This window comes from Vipera berus (genome assembly GCF_964194415.1).
Source record: "Vipera berus genome assembly, chromosome: 3".
Lineage (NCBI taxonomy): Eukaryota > Metazoa > Chordata > Lepidosauria > Squamata > Viperidae > Vipera > Vipera berus.
The window spans coordinates 20,393,780-20,418,222 of record NC_138204.1 but is presented as its reverse complement, the minus strand read 5'-3'; positions in this window follow the sequence as shown (position 1 = coordinate 20,418,222).

The following is a 24,443-nucleotide window of genomic DNA, read 5'->3' as shown; positions in this document are numbered from 1 at the left end:
GTCTATAGGCGTAATTTCTTATAATGAGGGCTAATGACTAAAACAACTCTTGTGACTGTAATGAACTATGTCCATTGTCCATTCAAAGTTCAGTCCAGGTCCACAAGGAGCTTCCAGCAGTTTTGAAGGAATGTAAGTCTGAGAATGTGTCCTGCGTGTCTTTCCGCATTTAATGTCATGACCGGGATGCCCTACGTACGGTCACTCACGCGCTCGTGACCTCTCGACTTGACTACTTGACTACTGCAACGCTCTCTACATGGGGCTACCCTTGAAGACCACTCGGAGGCTCCAACTGGTACAGAATGCAGCCGCGAGAGTTGTGTTGGGAGTTTCCCGACACTCCCATGTCACACCTCTGCTCCGCGAGCTGCATTGGCTTCCAGTTGTCTTCCGGGTGAGATTCAAGGTGTTAGTAATGACTTACAAAGCCCTACATGGCATGGGTCCGGAATACCTTGGGGAGCACCTGCGGCCGGCGTCAACTTCCCTCCGCCCAGTACGCTCCCACAGAGAGGGCCTCCTCAGGGTGCCACCGGTCAAAGAATGCCGACTGGTGGCCCCCAGGGGGAGGGCGTTCTCTGTGGGCGTGCCGGATTTATGGAACCATCTTCCGGTCGAGCTCCGGATGGCGCCTGATCTCCGCTCCTTCCGGCGCGATCTTAAAACCTACCTTTTTGAACAAGCTGGCCTGGCCTGATGGGATGGGGTTGGGTTTTATAAATTGATCTTAACTTTTTTATCTGTATTAATTTATTACGGGCATTGCTGTTTAATTACTTTTTAATTTTTGTATCTTGTTTTTTATTATGTATTGCCCTGTTCACCGCCCTGAGTCCTTCGGGAGAAGGGCGGTATACAAATTAAATTAATAAATAAAATAAATAAATAAACTTGCTCTTAATGTTCCAACTGTTGGGATGTTTCTCCAAAATTCTCATAGGTGATGTATGCCGTTCTTGCACACCTTTAAAAAACAACCAAGCATATATGTATATGTGCATGTGTTTCTATTTGTGTAAACGACAGTACCCTATGTTTAATTATACAATTCCCTCTCCAGCAGTCTCCTTGGCTTCCCACATTTCCATCAAATCCTAGATGGTCATCATAAGCAGACATTTTTTGGGGGGGAGGGGGTTCAGTTGTAGCTAGCTTTGTTGTTACTGGTCGTCCTGAAATGACCCGCCAATGGAACCAAAATATTCCCTCAAACCAGGCTTAGATCCTGTCAACCACAGTTTCTTGTATTTCTGCACTACATTGTTTGGACATTCTTTATTTAGTTCCTAGTTTGGTCTACAACTCTAAGATTTTCTAGTGGTCTCCCATTCATGAACGAATTGATCCTACCCCATTTAGCTTTTTGAAGTCAGCCAAACTCAGGTAGTTGCTAGTATCTGCTGTAAGATGCCAGTAAGATAAGGGTAGCCCAAAACACTGTAACCTATGTATTTGTGAAGGAAGACCTCTTGGACATAAAAGGGTGTGAGATCAATCAGTCACAGGAATTTTATCTTGTGTTGGGATAAGAGTGGGATGAAATTTCCACTCTTGGAAGTGGAAAAGAGTTTCATGTCATCACCCCAATAGTTGTCCTGCTTAATTTTTGCATTGCGGCCTTCTAAAATGCCCAAGATTGGGCTCCAAGACTATGGAGTATGCTTAATCCTTGTTGTAGAAGGGAGCAGTTGCCATCTTAATATGCAGGTGTTTGCCTGCAAAATTAGTTTCCCTTTTGACTTCTGCCCAATTTGCATACAACAGTCGCCCTTGATAGAAAGATGCTGCTTTAAATATGAATAATAAGTTTCCCTGGTCTATGGAGATTCTCAGGGACAATTTTCCATCCTACTAGTTCTAATTTATTTATTGCGGAACATCTCCCATGCCATTTGAGCTTGTTTAGAGTTTGGGATAGCATGTACAAATTGTTTTCTGTGGTAGAATTGGCCTTCTTGAATTGCCTTCCAAAAGAAATCCATTTGTCTCCTTGCATTAGGTATCTCTGGATGCTAAGTCTTATGAAATAGTGTTGACCAGTCCTGTTTTTAGGTGGAATGTTGCTATCCCACTCCTTTTTTAAAAAATGGGTTTGTACCATCTGGGTTTTATCATTTTTATAGTCATTTTGTATGGTCACATGAAGTACACTTACTAACTTAAGACTCTTGTTCCCAACTTTGGTAAACGGAATGAAATGAATTCAATGCTATGTTTAAAGTGCTTTTAACTAGGCTGCCCTCGAGCTGTGGATTTTCAGAATTGACCATTCAGCTTCTTTTAACAAGACAGCCATTTCTCTTAAAAGCAAAGGATAGCCTGTTTTCTTTTTTACCAGAGGAGGCTTTCTAACTTCTGCTTAAGCCAATTTGTGGGAATTTATTAAGAAAATTGTGTTGTGCACCCACATCACTGGGTTATCTTAGGCTGTGAACAGCAAATTCCATTCATAATCACCTTCAGTACAGAATTCTATGTTTTTTCTAAAATCTCTTCCTTTCCCCCACACATTATCATCTGCTTGCAGACTTTTCCCTGGCAGGTAAATACTATAAATGGAAGATAGGCCTTTAGTTCACAGTTAAATAATTATTCATTAGATTTGTATACCTAATTTCCCCCCCCCCCAAAGGCTAAAAGCAATATACATAGCAGTCTTTCTCCCACTAGTGGGAGAAGAAGTTGGGTTGAGAGATTGTCTTCGTCCAAAGTCATCCAGTCAGTTTCCAAGGCTGGGACTGGACTCTCCAGTCCAACATCTTGACTATTACTCCATTGTTAGGTTTTCTCTACACATCAGAGAAAAGATGCAAGAGTCAGAAGTAATTTTCTTCATGCTTGCTTCACTAGCTACAATGGGGTCTACAAGAATTCCAACATATACATGCAATCTAAGGCATAATACATAATCACAAGCATGACAAATCAATCAATAGGAATAAGAAACCAGGGCATTACATATATACTGGTGTTAATTTCTGGAAGATGATGCGTGTATTGAATTGGGCTTTTTGTGACTTCCATAAAATCTCTCCCACAGCTGTTACAATTTTTTTTTAAAAAAATTGTCATCTCATTAACTTACTTCCTATGCATTATACTTCCCACTAGAATATCTGTTTGTTTGCTTTCCTGTTAGCCACCTAGAATGCCTTCTGCAGAAAAAGGTAGGATATAAATTGAATAAATAGCAATAATGTAAATAATAAGCTATGGCGAGTGAGCTGGGAGATTGCAGGACTGGAGGCTCTGAAACTTTTTGAGAAGAAAAGATTCTAAGCACATTTTTTAATGCCTAAGAAGGCTTGGAAAGATTTCATTGAAGAATAATGATCTTAAATTTTAGGCAAACAAATATGAATTCAACATTGGCCAAACTAAGCTTGACCATGCAGCCAATGATTAAGGAAAGTTATAAGCTCCCCTTTGGTAGATATTTTCAAGGACAGGCTGAACACCAATGATTAGAGATGTTTTAATCTGGATTCTTCCACTGGCTGAATGTTAAATAGGTAAAAGGTAAAGGTTCCCCCGCACATGCATGCTAGTTGTTTCCAACTCTAGGGGCCGGTGCTCATCTCCATTTCAAAGCCGAAGAGCCAGCGCTTGTCCGAGGACGTCTCTGTGGTCACAATGGCCTATAAAAGGATGGGCAACCATCAACCTGTGATCTCATAAGCCATGCAGCAACATTTATACAGAGTATTATTGGAAAGGGTAGAGCTAACATTTTGATCTAGAGATTTCCACTTGAATGATTTCAAGGACTTCTAAAAACCCACAGTACAAAATTAGGCTGATTTTTAATTCTATAGGGTTAAGGCGGTTAATGTCTTTGATCCTTGCAAAGTCCTTAAAGCACAAACATCAGACAAAACATGAAAAGGAGTCACATTGTTACCACACCCAGTGATGCCACTGGCCACATGGTTTGTGCCTCTGGAAGGCATAAAGTATGACAAATTGCCAAAAGAATTTCAATGGTCCCTTCAAAGTGTATTATTTTATTACCTATAGAGCTGAAATACCCAGATTTCTTCTAAGTCACAATATCAACCTTAGAGTAAGCGTGAAATAAAAAAGATGGCTTTCGTTTCACCCTTGGACCTCTGTGTTTCCCGGGAATTGCCAAACTGTATTCTAGAAAATCTACTTTTTTTCTTTAACAATGTTTTAACAAAGAGGTCACAGCAAGTGGCAGCACCCAGTCTACCTCGCTTGAGCTCAGAAGCTAAGCAAAGTAATCTGGTTAGTATTTGTATGTGCAGTCTAGGAAGTCCAAAAAGCATATTGAAGAAGCCAGGAAACTGACATGAATACATTCGAGAGTTAAGTACAACATGAAGAATACTTTTTTTATTTTAATGCTGAAGGAGAATTACCATTGATGTCACTATGTTCCTATTCTTTCCACAATTACTTACATTGTCTCTCACATCCTTTGAAACCAGCACTTTACTAGTAGTGACCAGGGCAATGTAAAAAGACACAATATTGTTCAGTTTGTTTTAATTGCCTTTTTGTTTGAAAGAAGCAGCCCCTCTACTTCAGCATGTTGCCTCCAACAGAGAACAAACATTTGAAAAGTTCAAAAGCACATAATCCTAGCTGTTTGTCCATGCTAGAGCTGTGCTAGAATCCGATATTGATGAATTACTTTAGGGAGCCAGTTTGGTGCAGTGGTTAAAGATACTGGCTAGAAACTGGGAGACTGTGGATTCTTGCCCTGCCTTAAGCACAAAGCCACCTGGGTGACCTTGGGACAGTCATTCATTCTTAGCCCCAGGACGAACAAAACAAGGGGAAACCAATTTGGAAAATGCGGTCAGAAAAACTGCACAGACACATCCAGGTAATCACCAAGAATCAAGATTGACTCAAAGATATACAAATACAAAGGTTTATTGTACCTTTATCTACAATTTCATAAATGACAGGTAGTCTTTATTTAGTAACCACATTTGGGACTGGCAACTCAGATGTTAAGCAAAGCAGTTGCTAAATGAAACTGTGATTGTGCTTACGATCTTATTCCAGCTTTCCTTTGCTTTACAGACCTGCAAAAGTCATAAATGAGGCAGTTGTTAATCAAGGACTACCTGTAATGCTAGTTGATTGTAAATAATATCCAGAACTTTTTTATTTGATTGATTGATATCCCACTTTTCCTCTGACAGTTGGCTTACATAAGGATATCCCTTCATTTTTTCCCCATAACAGCCACCTTGTAAAATACTTTAGGCTACGATAGACATCCCAAAGATGCTTTTTTCACGATGCAACTGGACTTCTTTTTTGTTTTTCTTTGAAGACATTTCACTTCTCATCCAAGAACCTTCTTCAGTTATGACTGGATGGAAGGATTTATACTCCTTTCAGACAGCTGGCCATAAATGAGAGCTGAAGAAGCTTCTTGCATGAGAAGCAAAACATCTTCAAAGAAAAATAAGAAAGTCCAGTTGCCTTGTGAAAAAGCATCTTTGGGATAACTATGACCTGGATTACTGAGAATCTCCATAGATGTTATGATAGACAGATTGGCCCAAAGTCAACATGGAGCTTCTACATCTTAGAATGAACTTGAATCTGAGTTTCCTTATTCCTAAACCAACATTTTAAGCACACACACACACACCCAGGCTGATACTATATTCACCCTCTGACATTTATTTGCTATATGTTGAAATCTAACTGATCAAATTAATGAAATTCTCCATGGGCAGAAAGATTGTTGGGGCAGTTTACATTCTAAAGGTCAACTTTGAGCCAAGTCTTTGTCTGTGTGTTCATATCACAGTAATTAGTCTTGTTTTGTCTGCAGAAATAATTCCTTTCGCTTATTTTGGAAGCTTGTGCTAATCAATTCAATTGATATTCCAGGGAATGGGGGGGGAAATGGGGAGGATGGCTCTCAGCATGCTGTGCAAAACACAATGCAGCCTCCAAGAAGTTCAGAACCATGAAACAGAGAACACCCGTAAAGAAGGCAGTTACACTCTTGTAGCTATTTCAAGAGAAGGCAGTTTGCTGGGAAGTATGATCCTGCAGACCTCACTGGTAATTTTAGAAGCCTCTATGGTTCTGTCAATGTTTTTCTTTTCTTAAAAAAGCAGGGAGGGGGGAGACTATTTCTGAGGTTTTTAGAAATGTAAGGGTTTTTTTTTAATGAATGCATTTACATATGAGTTACATCAGGCACTGGTTTTTCTTCCCTTCAAAAATTTTATTTAGGACATTCTTATTCTTCCTTTGTATACTTCCAGAGAGTGTAAGCAGATGTCCTGCAAGATAATACCTATCTCCCCCTCAATTCGTTAATACTGACAAGATGAAGAGTCATTGGTTCATGAAGGCATCCACTACCATCTGAATTGAAATCCACATTCATTCATACATTCCTTCCCAGCAACATTTTTTGACCAAGAGCCAGATACCACTTGACGTCACTGTGCTAACTGAGAACATAATGTCCTGGCAGAAGGACCAGGTTTTACTAAGAAGAGACACTGTTCACCATTGGAACATATTAAAGGAATTAATAGCAAGAGTGAGGATTAAGAGAAGGGGATGCTAACGAAACAGACTGAAAATGCTACCCATAGAACTTGCGCGGTTAAAAATCTTTCTATATGACTCCTTCTTCACTTTCCATATTAAGGAAACTCAAAGAGGCTACGTGAAGCCACTGCACATTTGATTAAGTACTGAAGCAAACAGGCATAACAATAACATTTCTTGTGTACTTAAAGATTTGTGCTAGTCCCATTTCCCTCCCCCCCCAGTACTTGTTGTATTTACTAATCAATTCCCCTTCATGGATTACTGCCTTGTCATGGCAAAGGGGCTTGCATAATTCAATAAAGCTATGAGCTATGCCATGCAAGTTTGGCCTTGGAGTACAAGATGAAGCAGGGCACAGACTGATATAATTTTGTCAAGAGAATACAATAGTCATAACAAACACTCTTTTCCAACAGCCCAAGAGATGGCTGTACACATGGACATCACCAGACGGTCACCACAGAAATCAGATTGACTATGTGCTCTGTAGCTAAAGATGGAAAAGCTCTTATACAGTCAGTAAAAACAAGACCAGGAGCTGACTGTGGCTCAGACCATGAGCTTCTCGTTGCAAAATTTAGGCTTAAATTGAAGAAAGTAGGGGAAAACACTAGGCCACTCAGGTACGAACTAAATCATATCCCTGAGGAATATACAGTAGAGGTGACAAATAGATTTAAGGAATTAGATCTGATAGACAGAGTGCCTGAAGAACTATGGAAAGAGGTTCGCAACATTGTACAACAGGTAGCAACTAAAACCATCCCAAAGAAAAAGAAATGCAAGAAAGCAAAATGGCTGTCTGAGGAAGCTTTGCAAATAGCTGAAGAAAGAAGGGAAGTGAAAAGCAAGGGAGAAAAAGAAAGATACGCCCAATTGAATGCAGAATTCCAGAGAAGAGCTAGAAGAGATAAGAATGCCTTCTTAAATGAACAGTGCAAAGAAATAGAAGAAAACAATAGAATAGGGAGGACCAGAGATCTTTTCAAGAAAATAGGAGAGATGAAGGGAACATTTCATGCAAAAATGGGCACGATAAAGGACCAAAATGGCAGGGACCGAACAGAGGCAGAAGAGATTAAGAAGAGATGGCAAAATTACACAGAAGAACTATACAAGAATGAGCTTAACGTCCCTGATAATCACAACGAGTTGGTCACTGACCTCGAGCCAGACATCGTAGAATGTGAAGTGAAGTGGGCCTTAGAAAAGCTGAGCAACAACAAAGCTAGTGGAGGTGACAGTATTCCAGCTGAGCTATTCAAAATCTTAAAAGACGATGCAGTAAAAGTTCTACACTCAATTTGCCAGCAAATTTGGAAAACTCAACAGTGGCTACAGGATTCAAAAAGGTCAGTTTACATTCCAATTCCAAAGAAAAGCAATGCCAAAAAATGTTCAAACTATCGCACCATTGCACTCATTTCACATGCTAGTAAAGTTATGCTTAAAATCCTACAAGCTAGACTCCAGCAGTATGTGGATTGAGAACTACCAGAAGTACAGGCAGGATTTCGAAGAGGCAGAGGAACTAAAGATCAAATTGCCAACATACGCTGGATCATAGAGAAAGCTAGGGAGTTCCAGAAAAACATCTACTTCTGCTTCATTGACTATGCTAAAGCCTTTGATTGTGTGGATCACAACAAATTGTGGCAAGTTCTTAAAGAGATGGGAGTACCAGACTATCTTATTTGTCTCTTGAGAAACCTATATGCGGGTCAAGAAGCAACAGTGAGAACTGGACACGGAACCACTGATTGGTTCAAAATCAGGAAAGGAGTCCGGCAAGGCTGTTGCCCTGCCTATTTAACTTCTATGCAGAGCACATCATGAGAAAGGCAGGGCTAGATGAATCAAAAGTTGGAATTAAGATTGTCGAGAGAAATATCAACAACCTAAGATATGCAGATGATACCACTCTAATGGCAGAAAATGAAGAGGAACTAAAGAGCCTCTTGATGCAGGTGAAGAAGAAGAGTGCAAAAGTTGGCTTGAAATTCAACATTAAGAAAACCAAGAAAACCAAAATCCATGTCATAAGCCATTTTTGCAATTTCAGAGTCTGTGTAAGAGAGGGGATGGCAGGCAAATTCTGGTTGAATTATCAGTCTGGTTGAAAAGAATGCAGTACAACATCATAATAACTAAGATGAAAAGGATATGGCAATCCTATTTTTAAGGATAAACACAAGAAACACAGTGCCCTGAAGACACATATCAATATTTGTTGTTGTTGTTGTTCTGGTCAGTCATGTCCGATTCTCAAAGACTACTTCAACATGTCCCTGCAGTTTTCTCAGCAAGATTTTTCAGCAGTGTTTGCCACTGCTTTCTTAAGTATGAGAGAAAATGACTAGCCCAAGGTCACCTAGCTGGCTTTGTGCCTAAGGTGGGACTAGAACTCAGGTTCTCCAGGTTTCTAACCTGGCGCGTTAACCACTATATCAAATTGACTCTTATCTACATCTATTCATGTGCAATTTCACATTAATATAATATACATTCTCATACTGAGATAGTTATCTAGTTTGTTTATGAAGATAGGGATACCATAAAACATACAAACCTGGTTTTAAAGTTTCAGATGATATGGGTTCTAGAACACTACTAAATGGCAACAAAGGGATGGATGGATGGATGAATGAATGATTTGGTCACACGTGATTAAACACACAAGGAATTTGTCTCCAGTACAGAAGCTCTCAGTGTACATGCAAAGCAACAGAACAACAACAATAATAATAATACCAAATAAGAGGGGAGAGTAAAGAAGATAATAATAAGGATAATAACTCTTAACAAAAACCAGATTTTTGCAGGCCATTTTTGGTAGCCCTAGAAATGACTGGCATATATTGATTACATATTGATCATCCCTTGGCAACCTTCACCATTACATTACATACAGTACCGTACTTGTTAAAATGTTTCATTAATGTTCACTGATTCATATGCTGCCTTGTCCATTTAAAAAAGGGGATTTTGGGGGTAAGTGTTAACTGTGGACTGGATTAGCATCGTGGAGGCAGCCAATCAACACTGTTAATGCAAAGGTTTATTTTGTGTCAGAGCTACATATATTCTTTATTTCTGCACTTGAAAGCATATTTGGAAGGCTTGTTGCTCTGTTAAGAGTGGAGCCAGACAGGGTTTTCAACTGTTTTCCTTTCTTTTTTTTTCCTTCAGGAGATAAACTTTCTGTGTATCCAAGGCTTAACACACCTATTTTTCTTTCTGTCTTTTTTAATTGTTTCCTGCTAAAAATTGGCATGAGCTTGCACTACAGTTGGCAGTTTGCTGCCATATTTTGTCAACATGATGTTGGGGGAAGGGAGTTAAAACATGGTTTAATACAGATTGTGATACATTATTCAGATTTATACTAATCTGCACAGCCCTATAAAAAAACCTTTTTCTAGATGAGTATAAAGGCACCAATCTGCAATGAGGACTTACTTTGTTTTGCTGCTAATCCTGAAAAAAAAACCATATAATTTTTATTTAGATCTGATCCAAATTTTCAATAGGTTTTGTTTAAACATATTGTTGACAGCAAATTAAGTAGCTTTTTTTTAAAACAAAATTGAGGGCATAATGTAAATATGTATAAGAAAAAAATCACTTTTGTATCTGTGTTCTTGGTCTCATTTCAATCTACATTTTTTTGGCTAGTTTTGGGTATGTGCAGCTTTGCTAGTTTTAACCATTTATAACATAAAGGCTTCACATTTTCTTCCCATAAAATTGTTAGCTTGTCAACAACAGACTCCAGTTTGCAAAATGTGTTGCATACAGTCCGAATGAATTTCAGTTGCATGGATTAGCAAAAGACTTAAAAATAAAGGAAATATTTTTGTAGGTTATTGTGCATTACTGAGAGGAAGACACGGGGCCTGTTTATTTATTTATATTCCTTCAGCAGTTCCAACAATAGTCCTGTGCAGTTGTGGGATTCAAATATCTGAACAACTGGTTCTCTGTATGAATGCCGCTTCTGGAAGTCCATTCTGGGCCTGGGAAACAAAAAAGTAGCTACCGGTTCTGCCAAAGTGGTGCAAACCAGCTGAATCCCACCACTGATCCTGTGGTAGTAAGAGAAAAAGTGACTCAGTGAGCTTTTGAGCTGGAGATGGGCTAGACCCTGGATCTCTTGCTTCTAACCTTAAACTCCAAAACCTTAACTTATCTCTCAGGAGCTCAAAGCCCTCAACTTTGACTCATAGATGCTTCATTCGCCCTTCTATCAGGAAATATCCCCAAGATGTAACTTTCCTCTCATGACAAGCTTAAAGCTGAAGGAATATCTCTCCGAGGTTCTCTGATCCAATATATAAGTAGTTTTCTCCTGACATAAACAATGTTGCATGCATAATCATGTTGTATGCATGGTCTACGGGGATTATTTATTCCCTGTAGGGGAATCAGGGATTACTTATTATTTATTTATTTGTTAACTTTATATGCCACCCATCTAACCGCTAAATAGCAAACATGATGACATCTATGTATTTTCTTTGTTTCCCCTCCCTCCAATTGTTAAGTGTTGTTAGGGTCACGAACCTTTGTGATTCTTTAGCTTCAGAATACAGTATATTTGCATTGATTAGCCTTTCAAGTTAATGCCAGAAAAAAAAATCCTGCATTTTTCCTACCAATTTTCATTCAAATTGATGCAATAAATTTGCTTTAGAAATTATTTAAAAGGAGAATAGAATTTTACTGATATTTTTACAAATGGAGAAATGCAATATTTTTGTACTTAGGAGATAGCCAAGGAGTTTGTGAATATTCTGTCTTTCATCGTACAATTATATCTATGGTGATCTGCAATGTTCTGCCTTCCTGGGCTTCTATTACATCCAAGACATGATTAGAGTTTCAGTGGCAACACAACTGTAAACACTGAAGTGATGATACTGTTACTACTAAGAGGAAGTCCTGCCCTTCAAAAAGCATTTGACAGTTTCTTCTTCCCCTGTATATACTATTTATCCACTTTCCTGAACAGAACCTTGATATTGTGTGTAGAGTTCCATTTCAAACACATGATGCATTAAATCCTCTGACAGCCATCACTAAAAGTATTGTATATCATTATTATTGCTGTTGTTGATGATAATGATAATAACAATCGATATTGTTGCTGTCTTATTGTAAATACTACATAAATGATGACATATGCTGCCTCCTATGTAGGAAGCACTTTAACTGTTTAAGATGACAAGCTTTCCCGTTTCACAGGCTATCAGTTAACTATAAATTCTAGATTGATCCTCTTGATCAAAGCAGGAAAGTTCGGACAGGTAGGATAAACCAATGGCATACACAACTACAACATCAAACCATTATTCTATTCTCCTACAACAGCTGAGCTCACAAGTTTGGTTTTGCTCAGCATGTTATATGAATTAATCATTGTACTAATTAATAAACAGTGTATCAATAAACAATGACACTGTTTACCTTGCTGTGGGGAAGCAGAGTTATCAACAACCCAAGAAATGTATGTACACAGGCAGACCCAAGCATATGTCTGCAGTGTTCTTATCTGCAGTTCAAAGAAATAAATAGCCGTGCAAGAGAACAAGCTAAGATTTCTCAAGCTGATGTCATTATGACAGCACAAGCCAGCCTAGGCTTGTTTGCAGAAACATGACTAAGAGATTTCTGTTTCAGGAAAGGTTAAGTATCCCAAGACTCTTCCCGGATGAGGAAAGGCTGGCATAGAAGACTAACAAAGATGATAAAGGGTCAGGAGGCTAAATCTGTATGATGAGGAAGCTAGGAGTGTCTAGCCTATCAAATAAAAGGAAGGGGGGAGGGGACAAATATGATAACTGTCTTCCGTTATTTGAGGGGCTGTCACAAGAGCAGGGGATTGACTTATTTTCTAAAGCACCAGAGGGCAGGACAAGAAGTAATGGGTGGAAGCTTGTTAAAGTGAGATCCAACCTAGGAGAAATGTTCTGACAGTGAGAGCAATTAATCAATGAAATCGCTTGCCTCCCAGAGTTTTAGTTGCTTCATTACTGGAGGTTTTCAAAAATAGACTGGACAACCATTTGACCAGGGATTGTATAAGGCCTCCTGTCTTGAGCAGAGGGTTGATCTGGAAGATCTCCAGGGTCTCTTCCAGCTCTATGATTCTATGAATCTACGGTATTTAGTGTTTAGAACACATATAGTGCATAACCATTCAAAATTTCACAATCTCCACATAGGGCTGGGAACAACTGTTGTGAGAACTCCTGAGGAACATCTGCTTGTTAGTTCTGAGAAAGCAGAATTAGCTGGGCCCATAATCTAATTAGTGAGCTTTTTACACCTCTATAGTAAATCAGTACTTCTTAACCTTAGCTACTTTAAAGGCAAGTGGAGTACAACTCTCACAATTGCTGCCTGGAGAATTCTGGGAGTTGAAGTCCCTATGTTTTAACTTGTCATGGTTGAGAAACATTGCTCTGAATAGTAAAGAAAAATCTTGTTTGAGTCAAGCTTGACTCCTGGTGATTACACAGTCACACCCATATCTTTGCCATTGCCTTATTGCCTAAACATTTGCAAATTCCTAGTTTAGGCTATAGTACACAGCATAAGAAAATAACCTAATGTTATGACATTAGCTGGCATACATTTCTAAAGCACTTTAGAAGCCAGCTGAATCTTTTGAATTCCATGGAACAATACCTTCATTAATGTTAGTGTATTGTTCTGATTCAGATATTGCACAATTGTCTTTCATATGTAACTGTAGCTATCTCTCTTAGCTTTAGTGACAGCAATATTGCTAAGCACATTTGATTTGTGCTTAGATTGTAAGCCGCCCTGAGTCTTCGGAGAAGGGCGGGATATAAATGGGATTTTTTTAAAAAAATTGTTTGTTTATATTTAAAAGATTTGTATGGCTGCACATCTTACAGCACAACTCTAAGCATCTCACAGTCGTAGTAAAACTTTAAAAATCATAAGTGTAATACGCAATTAGCATCTGGTTTTTTTTATAATAAAATAGTTTTACAGAATATCTAGCTGTTCAAGTGGTCCACTCAGAATTTAGTAGGACTGTGCTCCAGATCTGGACAAATTCTGAATGTTAGGACAGTTCTGACAATTTGAAATAGACTGTACTGCACCCACTCAAGATGGCTTTAACCCATCCATTCTGAACCACAACCAGTGCTTTTTTTGTAAAAGAAAAAGGTGCCGGAACTCACAAATGTCATACAACCCACCTTGCCTACCCTACAAGGTTCCATCCCAAAGAGGTGCCGGAACTCCGTTCTGAGCGTTCAATGAGGAAAAAAGCCCTGACCACAACCATATGTGAAGCTCTGGCAGGCCGAAAAAAATGACCAAGCACCAGTTAAGAAAGAGAAGGAGGAGAAAACCTGTCTGCCATGGTAAGGAAGAAAAAAAAATCATATCTTCTTAGGCTTTTGGATCATTCTAAGTTGCCCATCACACACTTTGGACAATTTGAAATGTTATAGAAATAACATTTCTTGGCAGTTCAGAGCTTGCTGGAGAAATTGAGGAAAAATAGGGTAGGAATGTCTTCAGAGAGTGGCGAAAACAATTCTGGTTAGTGCTGCAGCAATGGCCTAACTAGCAATGCTACAGTGCAGAGACAAAAAGAAGCTTAGTCATGCCAGACTTAAACCAAGGGCTGTGACCTGATTTGAGTAACAGGAAGCGCTATCTCAAGACATATGGCTCAAAGTGGCATTTTGGGGAAATATAGGGAACTGTTCCATTCCTGTTCTTTAACCAGCTGAGACTGTAGTGCATACATAGACTTGAGAGGGTTGGTGACTGCATGAACCAGATTCAGGCTGGCAGTTCAGGGACCTTGGAGAGAAGTTGGATTCAGAAGGCCTGCTTGCTCTGTAGAGTCTGAGGTTCAACCAGTCTTTCCATTAAAGAATTTAAAAGAAAACACTCCTGTTTCTGTCCCTAAAGGCAATAGGATTTTTAATGTTAAAGGGAGAATCCTCCCAGTGAGAAAGAATCCCATTTTTTCCCAAACCTGCTTTTGATGTAGAGAATGATTTGGAACAGATTATCCCCAGACCAACTCAAGGCAGAGGGAGCTATTTCTGGAGACTTGGATTCAGCCTCAAAGGAGGTCAGATGCCTAGTGACTAGCATGTCCCCTGAATCTATTATGGAAAGATGTTTTGACTTTGTGAAATTCCCTGAAGCCAACATGTCTTTAGCAAAGCCACAAAAAAGAAAAGAAATGGCAGTGACATTCATTTCTGCAAGGTCTTCATCCTTTGGCTTACTTACAACTCTGGGGAAAAAATGGAATTAACTCAAACAAATGCCTCCCTAATCACTAGAGCAGTGGCCCCCAATCTCTGGGTGCCAGGGACCGGTTCCGTGAAGGACAGTGTTTCTGTGAACCAGGGAGGGCATGGTTTCATGCTCTGCCTGGATCCCACACATACACAGATGGACCTTGTGTGGTGCAGTTCCTGGCAGGCTGTGAACCGATACCAGTCCATGGCCTGGGGATTGGAGACTCCCACACTAGAGTAGGGAGAGGAGTGACAGCACTATCAGACTTATAAGGTTGATGTCAGCCATACTAGGTAAGCCAGAATCAATTCCACTGGAAGACTAAAATTGCTTTTATTGAGATAAATAATAATATAATCTTGCAAGTCTCAGTGTTATCACTTTGCTCTAGAGCAGGAGTAGGCAACCTTGGCTCTTTTATGACTTGTGGACTTCAACACCCAGAATTCCTGAGCCAGGCTGGCTCAGGAATTCTGGGAATTGAAGTCCATCAGTCATAAAAGAGCCAAGGTTGCCTACCCCTGCTCTAGACTATAAAAATGTTTCGGTCCCCTTTCTCTAGACAATAGTTGCATATTATCACACAAATCATTTACCTTACTGTCTCCAAGAAGGCCATATTGAGACCAGTTTATTCTTCAGAGCAAATGGGTGCATTTGATAGTAAGGATACCTTGCAGATAAGATTCATTTCTTGATTATATTTGTATTCCGTGTTGGTTGTATATTTATAGATTTGTAGTTCCTTCTTTCATGGATGGTAAACTGTTTTGAACTGAATTGGTGAAAGGAGCAGTATATACTTTAATAAATAAAAGAATAAATCTTCTTGAAATTGCCCAACCCCTGTTACTTATGGTTTTTCTTTTCCTAATTTCACTTAACCTTGGCAAATTAAGCAAAATTATTAAATATAAACACCTACCATCAATCTTCTTATAACAGCCATCGTCAGCCATTATTGCTATTGTTTTAAGATAATTTTACATTATAATTTATTTGTTACAGATATTAATTAATATCACCAGCATTATTACCATAAATTGTTCACACTGTTGCAGTTTGCTCCTTGGAAGCATTCCTAAGAAATTCATTTTTGAAATGTGTTATTTTCATGCACCTACAGGCAAACTCATGACATGGATGCTAAATATTACACATATTCAAATAAATACATAATTTATAGTTCAGAATTCACACTTCAGTAAATCAGGATAATCCCAATGAGGACAGTAAAATTACATCACAGAATTAATCTAAAGTACCGGTAGACTTGAATCTGTCATTACTAAATAATCCCTATTCTGCTGTAGCAATTGCATTACCTATTTCTTTCAGAAGCAATCCAAACTGCTAGTATTGACTAATATAATGTATGTCAGGGACAAAAAAAATTGAACTTCTCCAGATAATGTAGGATTACAATTTCCACCAGCCTGAACATTGTCTGGGCAAGCTATAATGGGAGCTGTGCCCAAAAGCATTTGTAAGGTCATTTCTCTCTTAAAATCTAAATGAATACAAAAGATATAGGAGCACAGTGGCTCACAAGGTTAGAATGTTGGGCTGACAATCTACAGGTTTGCCTTCGAGACCCACCTGCTGCCGTGGGGCAGGGTAAGCTACGGTCAAATGTTCCAGCTCTTGCAACCCAATGGTTCAAAAGTGGGTGACCACGAATAGATAAAAAGATATCACTTCAGTGGGCACCTTCAGAGGGGCACAAAAGGAGCCCCAAACTGGGTATCCCCCAAGCAACAGTGATTTACTGGCGAATCCTTTCACCACCAAAACATTTCAGTGCTTCCAACATGGAAATATAGTATAATACAAAAAACTAAAGTCTCGTTCAAGCTGAGCTTACTTTACTGGTGATCTCATGGACAGGTCCATGTAATATTTCTTAGCAAGCATGAGGAAGTCTTTGCCATTGGCTTTATTCCAGGAAGCTTTTTCAACCTCCCAGTCTAGTTGCCCTGATATTTCCTGGTTGTCTCCTATCCAAATGCTGACCCAGGTTGATTATGTGCTGCTACCTAACTGGGCATAAGAGAATCTTTCACCATACAGGTAGCCCTTGACTATAACTGTCTGGAACTTGTCACTAAGTAAAATGGTCATTAATTGAGTCACATTTGATTTTGTAATCTTTTTTTGATGTGGCCGTTAAGTGAATTTCCATGACCATTAAATCCTGTAAATAAGTGATTCCAGCTTCCCCCATTGATTTTGCTTGTCAAACATCATCTGGAATTATTACAAATGGCAATCATGTGACCCGAGAACACTGCAACCATTATAACTACATGCAAGTTGCCAAGTGCCTCAGTTTTGATCATGTGACCACACAGACCCTGCAACAATCGTTAAGTGTAAGGACCAATTGTGACATACTTTTTTCAGCACCACTGTAACTTCGAAATGTTGCTGAATGAATAGTTGTAAATCAAGGACTACCTGGATAATATTGGCTCTGCTTTGTCAAGACATCTGTCTACCTCAAACTGACATGCCAGGAATAATAATAAGCAGTTATGATAGATATTCTTTATTCTTTAGGAACAGTGTATCCTGTTTTGTTTTTTTGTTTTTTTAAAGGGGGTGGGAGACCCATAAATTATCACAAAAACCAATTGCTCTCATGTCTTTTAAAAATAAAAATAAAACAAAATTGGCAGCTATAGGACAGCTTGATCAGCTTTGGGACTAAAGAATTGCAGATGTTTAACCCATTCACCATCCATCAAAATAATCCCCTGAATGTACTGTTTTTATCAGTGGAAAATCTTCTCCTAAACTGAAAGTCCAGAGTAAGCTTTCTATCAGGATATTTGTTGCGAAAGGGTTAACATTCCCTTCTCCATTTTTCAATCCCAGTTCAGTCCTGTTATAGCAGCGAATCGCATTTTTCAAACAATGCAGAGTAATGGGAACCCTCAGTTACTTCCACATTAATTTTGGTCCTAACATTGACAAATAAGTCCATCCGAGACCCTCCTCGATTTACTTATAGCCCTTTATTTATATTTTATTTATAACATTTATTTACACAAGAAACTTCTGTTCTTGAGTGAAAAGACTGGCAGAAATCCGGAGGGCTTTGTGGGGCTGCAAAGAAAGGGTGGTGGCCACATGACTGAGCCATACGTAGATTTCCTATCCCAATCTATCCAAACAACTGCTCTCTTTATTTAATTTACAAAACAATGTTAGCCATGTTGATGTTTATGAAGAAGAAATATTTCAGGAAAGAAGAAATAGGGGAGACTTGATAGCTGTGTTCCAGTATCTGAGGGGCTGCCACAAGGCAGAAGGGGCCAGGTTGTTCACCAAAGCACTAGATGGAAGGACAAGAAACAACAGTTGGAAACTGACCAAAGAGAAAAGCAACCTGGAACTAAAGAGAAATTTCCTGACAGTGAGGACAATCAACCAGTGGAACAGCTTAGCCCCAGAAATCGTGGGTGCTTCATCACTGGAGATTTTTAAGAAGAGACTGGACATGTACCTGTCTGAGACGGTATAGGTTCTCCTGCTTGAGCAGGAGGCTGGACTAGAAGACCTCCAAGGTCCCTTCCAGCTCTGTTCTATTCTATTATTATTATTATTATTATTATTATTATTATTATTATTATTATTATTATTATTATTATTATTTAGATTTCTATACCGTCCTATTCCCGAAGGACTCTGTACTTATTCATATCAACATATATCTGCTTTGTTCTTCCTCCAAGGGATTTCTGATTAATATCAATCAAAATGATTCATTTATCTTAATCTCTGAGAGAAATGAGATGTTGCAATAGGTCATGCTCACATGTAGAGAAACCTTTCCTGATTTTCACACAGACCTTTTTTTTGGGAGGGGGGTGTATTTTTGTTTAGACAGCGGACATCCTGGGTGATATTTTCAGACATACTGACCACCAGGAGACACCACATGGCCGGTTCATTCTTTATTGGACCTCATCAGATGGGGGTAGCCAGATGTTATTTTGTTGGACTCAAACCCTCTATAAGGAATTGAAGTCATGCATCTTTGCCTTTTAGATTATTACATACATTATATCAGAATGCTATACAGATTGAATGGTATATAATCGATGTAAATACAATATAAATGTTAGAAGTACATTAATCACATATAATTATGTTGGGTTTCACAAGATGCAACACTAGACTAAAATGGCTTTGGGTATTTTTTTTTATAGGAAGCCCAATTATTGTCTTAACAAGTTGTATAATAATAAGATTTTTTGGGGGGTGGGGTAGTGTGCTATAGAAACATAGCAATTGCACCTTGTTACCTCAGGTTTAGGATTCAGTATATTGTGTGTGTTCACCCCTACAATCTAACAATATCTGTGGTAGCAATTAAAGAAACAAAAGCTAGTTAAGAGACCATAATTTTAATGTCACCACATTTTCAAGTTGCCACAGCTGAGAAACACTGGTAAGTGTGGCCAATCTAAGACCATATCCATATACAGCTTCCAAATTTCCTTTTCACACTGTAAGCAAAGGTGGCAACAGCGATAGCACCATTGCTTGTACAATATGACCTAAAATTCAGAGTGTGGTAGAGGCCCAGAACGCAAATAACATGTCTATATTTCAAAGCAATTTATCCCTTGTTCAAAAATGAACATACCTCCAAAATCTCATGCTTCACAGATTAAACTTTATTCAGACAATATGGCAAGCCCAACTTTACCATCTGCAAATTAGTTTCAAACCATGATTTGAGTCCTGTGGTTTTTGTGATTGTGATTTTATTACAAAAGCAGCTGGGGGGGGACCTCACTGTCCTCTATTAAATCAGAAGTGATAATCTTACATGGATCCCAAGCAAGCTTATTGAGAATACATCTGGAAACACAAATTAATATGTGTCCCCATATTATTTGAACTTAAAATTCTGCCTTTATACATATGTCACTGGTGTATTATGTATCATTGCTCAGGTGTGCAATTAGTATGATGAATAACTGTGTGATCTGCTGCAGAAGAAAGTTGTAAATGTTTTCTAAAGCAACCAGAGAATGACTGTAAGTATACCACTGAAAATACAAAAACACAGGACCAACATATATATTCTTAATGCTTGATGTGGGGGAAGGTGTGAATCTCTTTCCTCACCCAAGCAAAGGCAACTCATATGACAATGAAAACTGGAAAAAAAAATATACACACTAGTGGTTTATTCATTTTGACTGCCATGCAGCCCATCATTTTTTTAAAAATCCCATTTATATCCCGCCCTTCTCCGAAGACTCAGGGCGGCTTACAATTTAAGCACAAACCAATGTGCTTAGCAATAGCCTTCATTCTATGTATATGCCTGTTTATTAGGGCTTTCCCCCCCCCCAAGCGGCATTATTACAAAGTCAGCTTATTGCCCCCAACAATCTGGGTCCTCAATTTACCTACCTCGGAAGGATGGAAGGCTGAGTCAACCTTGAGCCTGGTGGGACTCGAACCTGCACTAATTGCAGGCAGCTGGTGTTACTTAAGGAGACATTAGCCCACTGCTCCACCAAGACTCCTTATCTTTTCCTGACTTGCTTGGTACAAGAGTTTTCATTCTTCTAGGAATGAACTTTTAGCACTTTGTCAGGGATTTGCTTGAAACATATAACTTTTCTGCAACACAAGCAGATTGACAGAACCAAGCTTCCTCTTTGAGTAGAGCTGTAAGATAACTTTTATTAACTTCTATTAAGCTGATTGAGAATATTATTTGAACTATTTTTTTTCTAGAGGCAAAGAAAGGCAGCCTTCAGACATGAATCTATGGTGTAGTCAGGGCTTTTTTTCTCATTGAACGCTCAGAACGGAGTTCTGGCACCTTTTTTGGATGGAACCTTGTAGGGCAAGCAAGGAGGGTTGTATAACATGTGTGAGTTCCGGCACCTTTTTCTTTTACAAAAAAAGCACTGGGTGTAGCTACATATCATTGCTCTTTTTTTTCCCTGTCTTCTTTCTTTTCCTTTACTTTATTCTCTCAAGAAACACACACTTTAATGTTTACACCAAGTTCCCTTTTAAGGTTTCAAATGTTTGCTATTTATTTGCACTGGTTTCCTGCACTTATCCTAGAATTCAAAATAAGGTGCATGGCATTTCTCCAATATTCTCCCACAGACAATGCATTAAGGTAGATTACTCTAGAGTACAGTGGTTCTCAGTGTCTAACCAAAGTCACCCAGTAAACTTTGAGTGGGAGCTAGGTCTCTCCAGTACTATTCCCACACTCTAATTTCATTGCAATGCTTTTCTACTATATCGGAAGAGGCTAGGAATTTCTACAGTTCTCTTACTGACTTTGACTGCCAAAAAGAGATGCTTGTGGGATTTTCTGCCTCAGGTGCCAAAGTAACTTGGCCACTATTTAGTGATATGGAACATGACAGGGAATTGATCATCTGCCACAGCAGTAAACAGTTCTGGGCTGGGTTGTCCTGAGAAATCAACATATCATTGGTTAATCAATATTCCTATCTTATAAAATTGGGACAAGAGCCACAGCCAATGGCCATGAGGCTGGTACATTCTGGTTTAGAAAGCTTTTCAAAATATGAGCCTCCTATTTATGTCACTTCAGAGATGACAAAGTTTGAACTTTGCACAGAACTTACGTCTGAGTCTGCCCTTGAGGGAGAGAAGAAGCATACAAACAGATAAGCTGATATCTTTCATTAGACAAACATTTGTGCAAGTGAAACAGTCTTCTGGCATTTGAATAGCAGAGGACTTTTTCGTCAGGCAGAATAATCATATTGTGGATCATCTGTAGGATGAGGTCATTTCCATGGGAGGAAGTCATGCTAATAGCTCAAACCACTTTAAGAAAGATGAAAGAGTTAAACATCATTAAAAAGTAGGAAGCAAAGGGTCTTCTTATCTGCAAAGTCATACATTGTTTAAAGCTGATTACAGTTACTTTTGACTGCATTGATATAGAAGTCAATGTTCCAAGTGAAAATTGTGTTAAGTAGTAAAGGTGTGGGTGGCAGTCAAGGTAGCCAAGCCTCCTTAAATCAGAAATCAAACTCTGGGAATTTTTAAGGTTAAATTTGAACCAGGAATCATGAGGACTCAGTCATAGCACCTGTTTTCAGGACCATACATCAGAGATGAAACAAAAAAAGAATAAACAAATGGAAAATAAGGATGATTGGGCCTGGAAATTGAACCCTACCTTAAGAAGTTGATTGAACTGGTTATGTTTCATGTTCAGAAAAGGCATTGAAATACACGAAGAGGTGTGGATTCGTAGCTGGCTGACAGGCCGTACTCAGCGTGTGGTCCTTAGTGGAACTGCATCTACATGGAAGGAAGTGTGTAGTGGGGTGCCCCAGGGCTCTGTTCTGGGCCCAGTGCTATTCAAAATCTTCATCAACGATTTGGATGAGGGGATAGATGGGGAACTCATCAAATTTGCAGATGACACCAAGCTAGCAGGAATAGCCAATATTCCAGAAGATAGGCTTAAGATACAGGAGGATCTGGACAGACTCGAACACTGGGCACTATCTAACAAAATGAAATTCAATTGTGAAAAAAGTAAGGTTCTACATTTAGGCAGGAAAAATCAAATGCACAGGTATAGTATAGGTTGTACCTTGCTCAATAGTAGCAACTGTGAGAGAGATCTCGGAGTCCTAGTAGACAATCACTTAAATATGAGCCAGCAGTGTGCTGCAGCTGCCAAAAAAGCCAACACAGTGCAAGGCTGCATTAACAGAGGGATAGAATCAAGATCACGTGAAGTACTAATACCACTTTACAATGCCTTGGTAAGGTCACACCTGGAATACTGCATCCAGTTTTGGTCACCACGATGTAAAAAAGATGTCGAGACTCTAGAAAGAGTACAGAGAAGAGCAACAAAGATGATTGGGGGACTGGAGGCTAAAACATATAGGGAACGATTGCTGGAATTGGGTATTTGTAGTTTAATGAAGAGAAGGGTGAGGAGTGACATGATAGCAGTGTTCCAATATCTCAGGGGCTGCCACAAAGAAGAGGGAGTCAAGCTATTCTCCAAAGCACCTGAAAGCAGGACAAGAAGCAACGGATGGAAACTAGTCAAGGAGAGAAGCAACCTAGAACTAAGGAGAAACTTCCTGACAGTTAGAACAACTAACCAGTGGAACAACCTGCCTCCAGAAGTGGTGAATGCTCCAACACTGGAAGTTTTTAAGAAGAGACTGGCCAGCCATTTGTCTGAAATGGTATAGGGTTTCCTGCCTGAGCAGGGGGTTGGACTAGATGACCTCCAAGGTCCCTTCCAACTTCTTCTTCTTCTTCTTCTTCTTCTTCTTCTTCTTCTTCTTCTTCTTCTTCTTCTTCTTCTTCTTCTTCTTCTTCTTCTTCTTCTTCTTCTTCTTCTTCTTGTTGTTGTTGTTGTTGTTGTTATTATTATTATTATTATTATTATTATTATTATTATTATTATTATTATTATTATTATTATTATTATTATTATTATTATTATTATTATTATTATTATTATTATTATAGGAGGCTGTAATGGAAATATACATAAAGTCCATGTCACTCAAATGATTTGTAGCATCCTAATATGTGGAACAAAGCTTAAAGGTCTTAAGTTGCAAAAGGGCATGTCTAGATCAGTAGATATAAGCTCCAAGTAGATCTGTATTTATTAATTTTAAAAAAGAAGCATTGGGCAAATTTACTAAATTCCATTAGACATCATTTTTATCAACCAATCCATAATTCTTTTATGTTCCTTACCTAGGTAGATAGAAAGTCAGACAAATTTCAGGCATCATGCTAAGTATGATTTAAATTTATTTATTTTATTTATTTAGTTATATTTATATACCGCCCTATTCCCTGAGGACTCAGGGCGGTTTACAGGGAATTAAAAATCCAAAATACAAAAATTAAGAACCAAATTAAAAAATATTAAATTAACCCTGTAGTCAGTTAAAAAGAACCCCAAATTAAAAATTCCTCCTCAGTCTGGGCCCGAGAGCTCAAAGAGCCAGGTCTTCAGGCCCCGGCGGAATGATCGAAGGTCGGGGGCAGTTCTCAGCTCCACCGGCAGCTGGTTCCAGAGGGCAGGCGCTCCCACCGAGAAGGCCCTATCCCTGGGTGTCACCCGCCGGCAGTCTCTTACCGGCGGGACCCTGAGCAGACCCTCCCTGTGGGAGCGCACTGGGCGAAGGGCATTTGATGCCGGCAGCAGGTGTTCCCTCAGATATCCCGGACCCAGGCCATGTAGGGCTTTATAGGTGATAACCAGCACCTTGAATTTCACCCGGAGGGCAACCGGAAGCCAATGCAGCTCACGGAGTAGAGGTGTTACATGGGAGTATCGGGAAACCCCCATTACAACTCGCGCGGCCGCATTCTGCACCAGTTGAAGCCTCCGAGTGGTCTTCAAGGGCAGCCCCATGTAGAGAGCGTTACAGTAGTCCAAACGGGAGGTCACAAGCACATGAGTAACTGTGCGTAGGGCGTCTCGGTCCAGATAGGGACGCAACTGGCGCACCAGGCGAACCTGGGCAAAAGCCCCCCTGGTCACGGCTCCTATATGG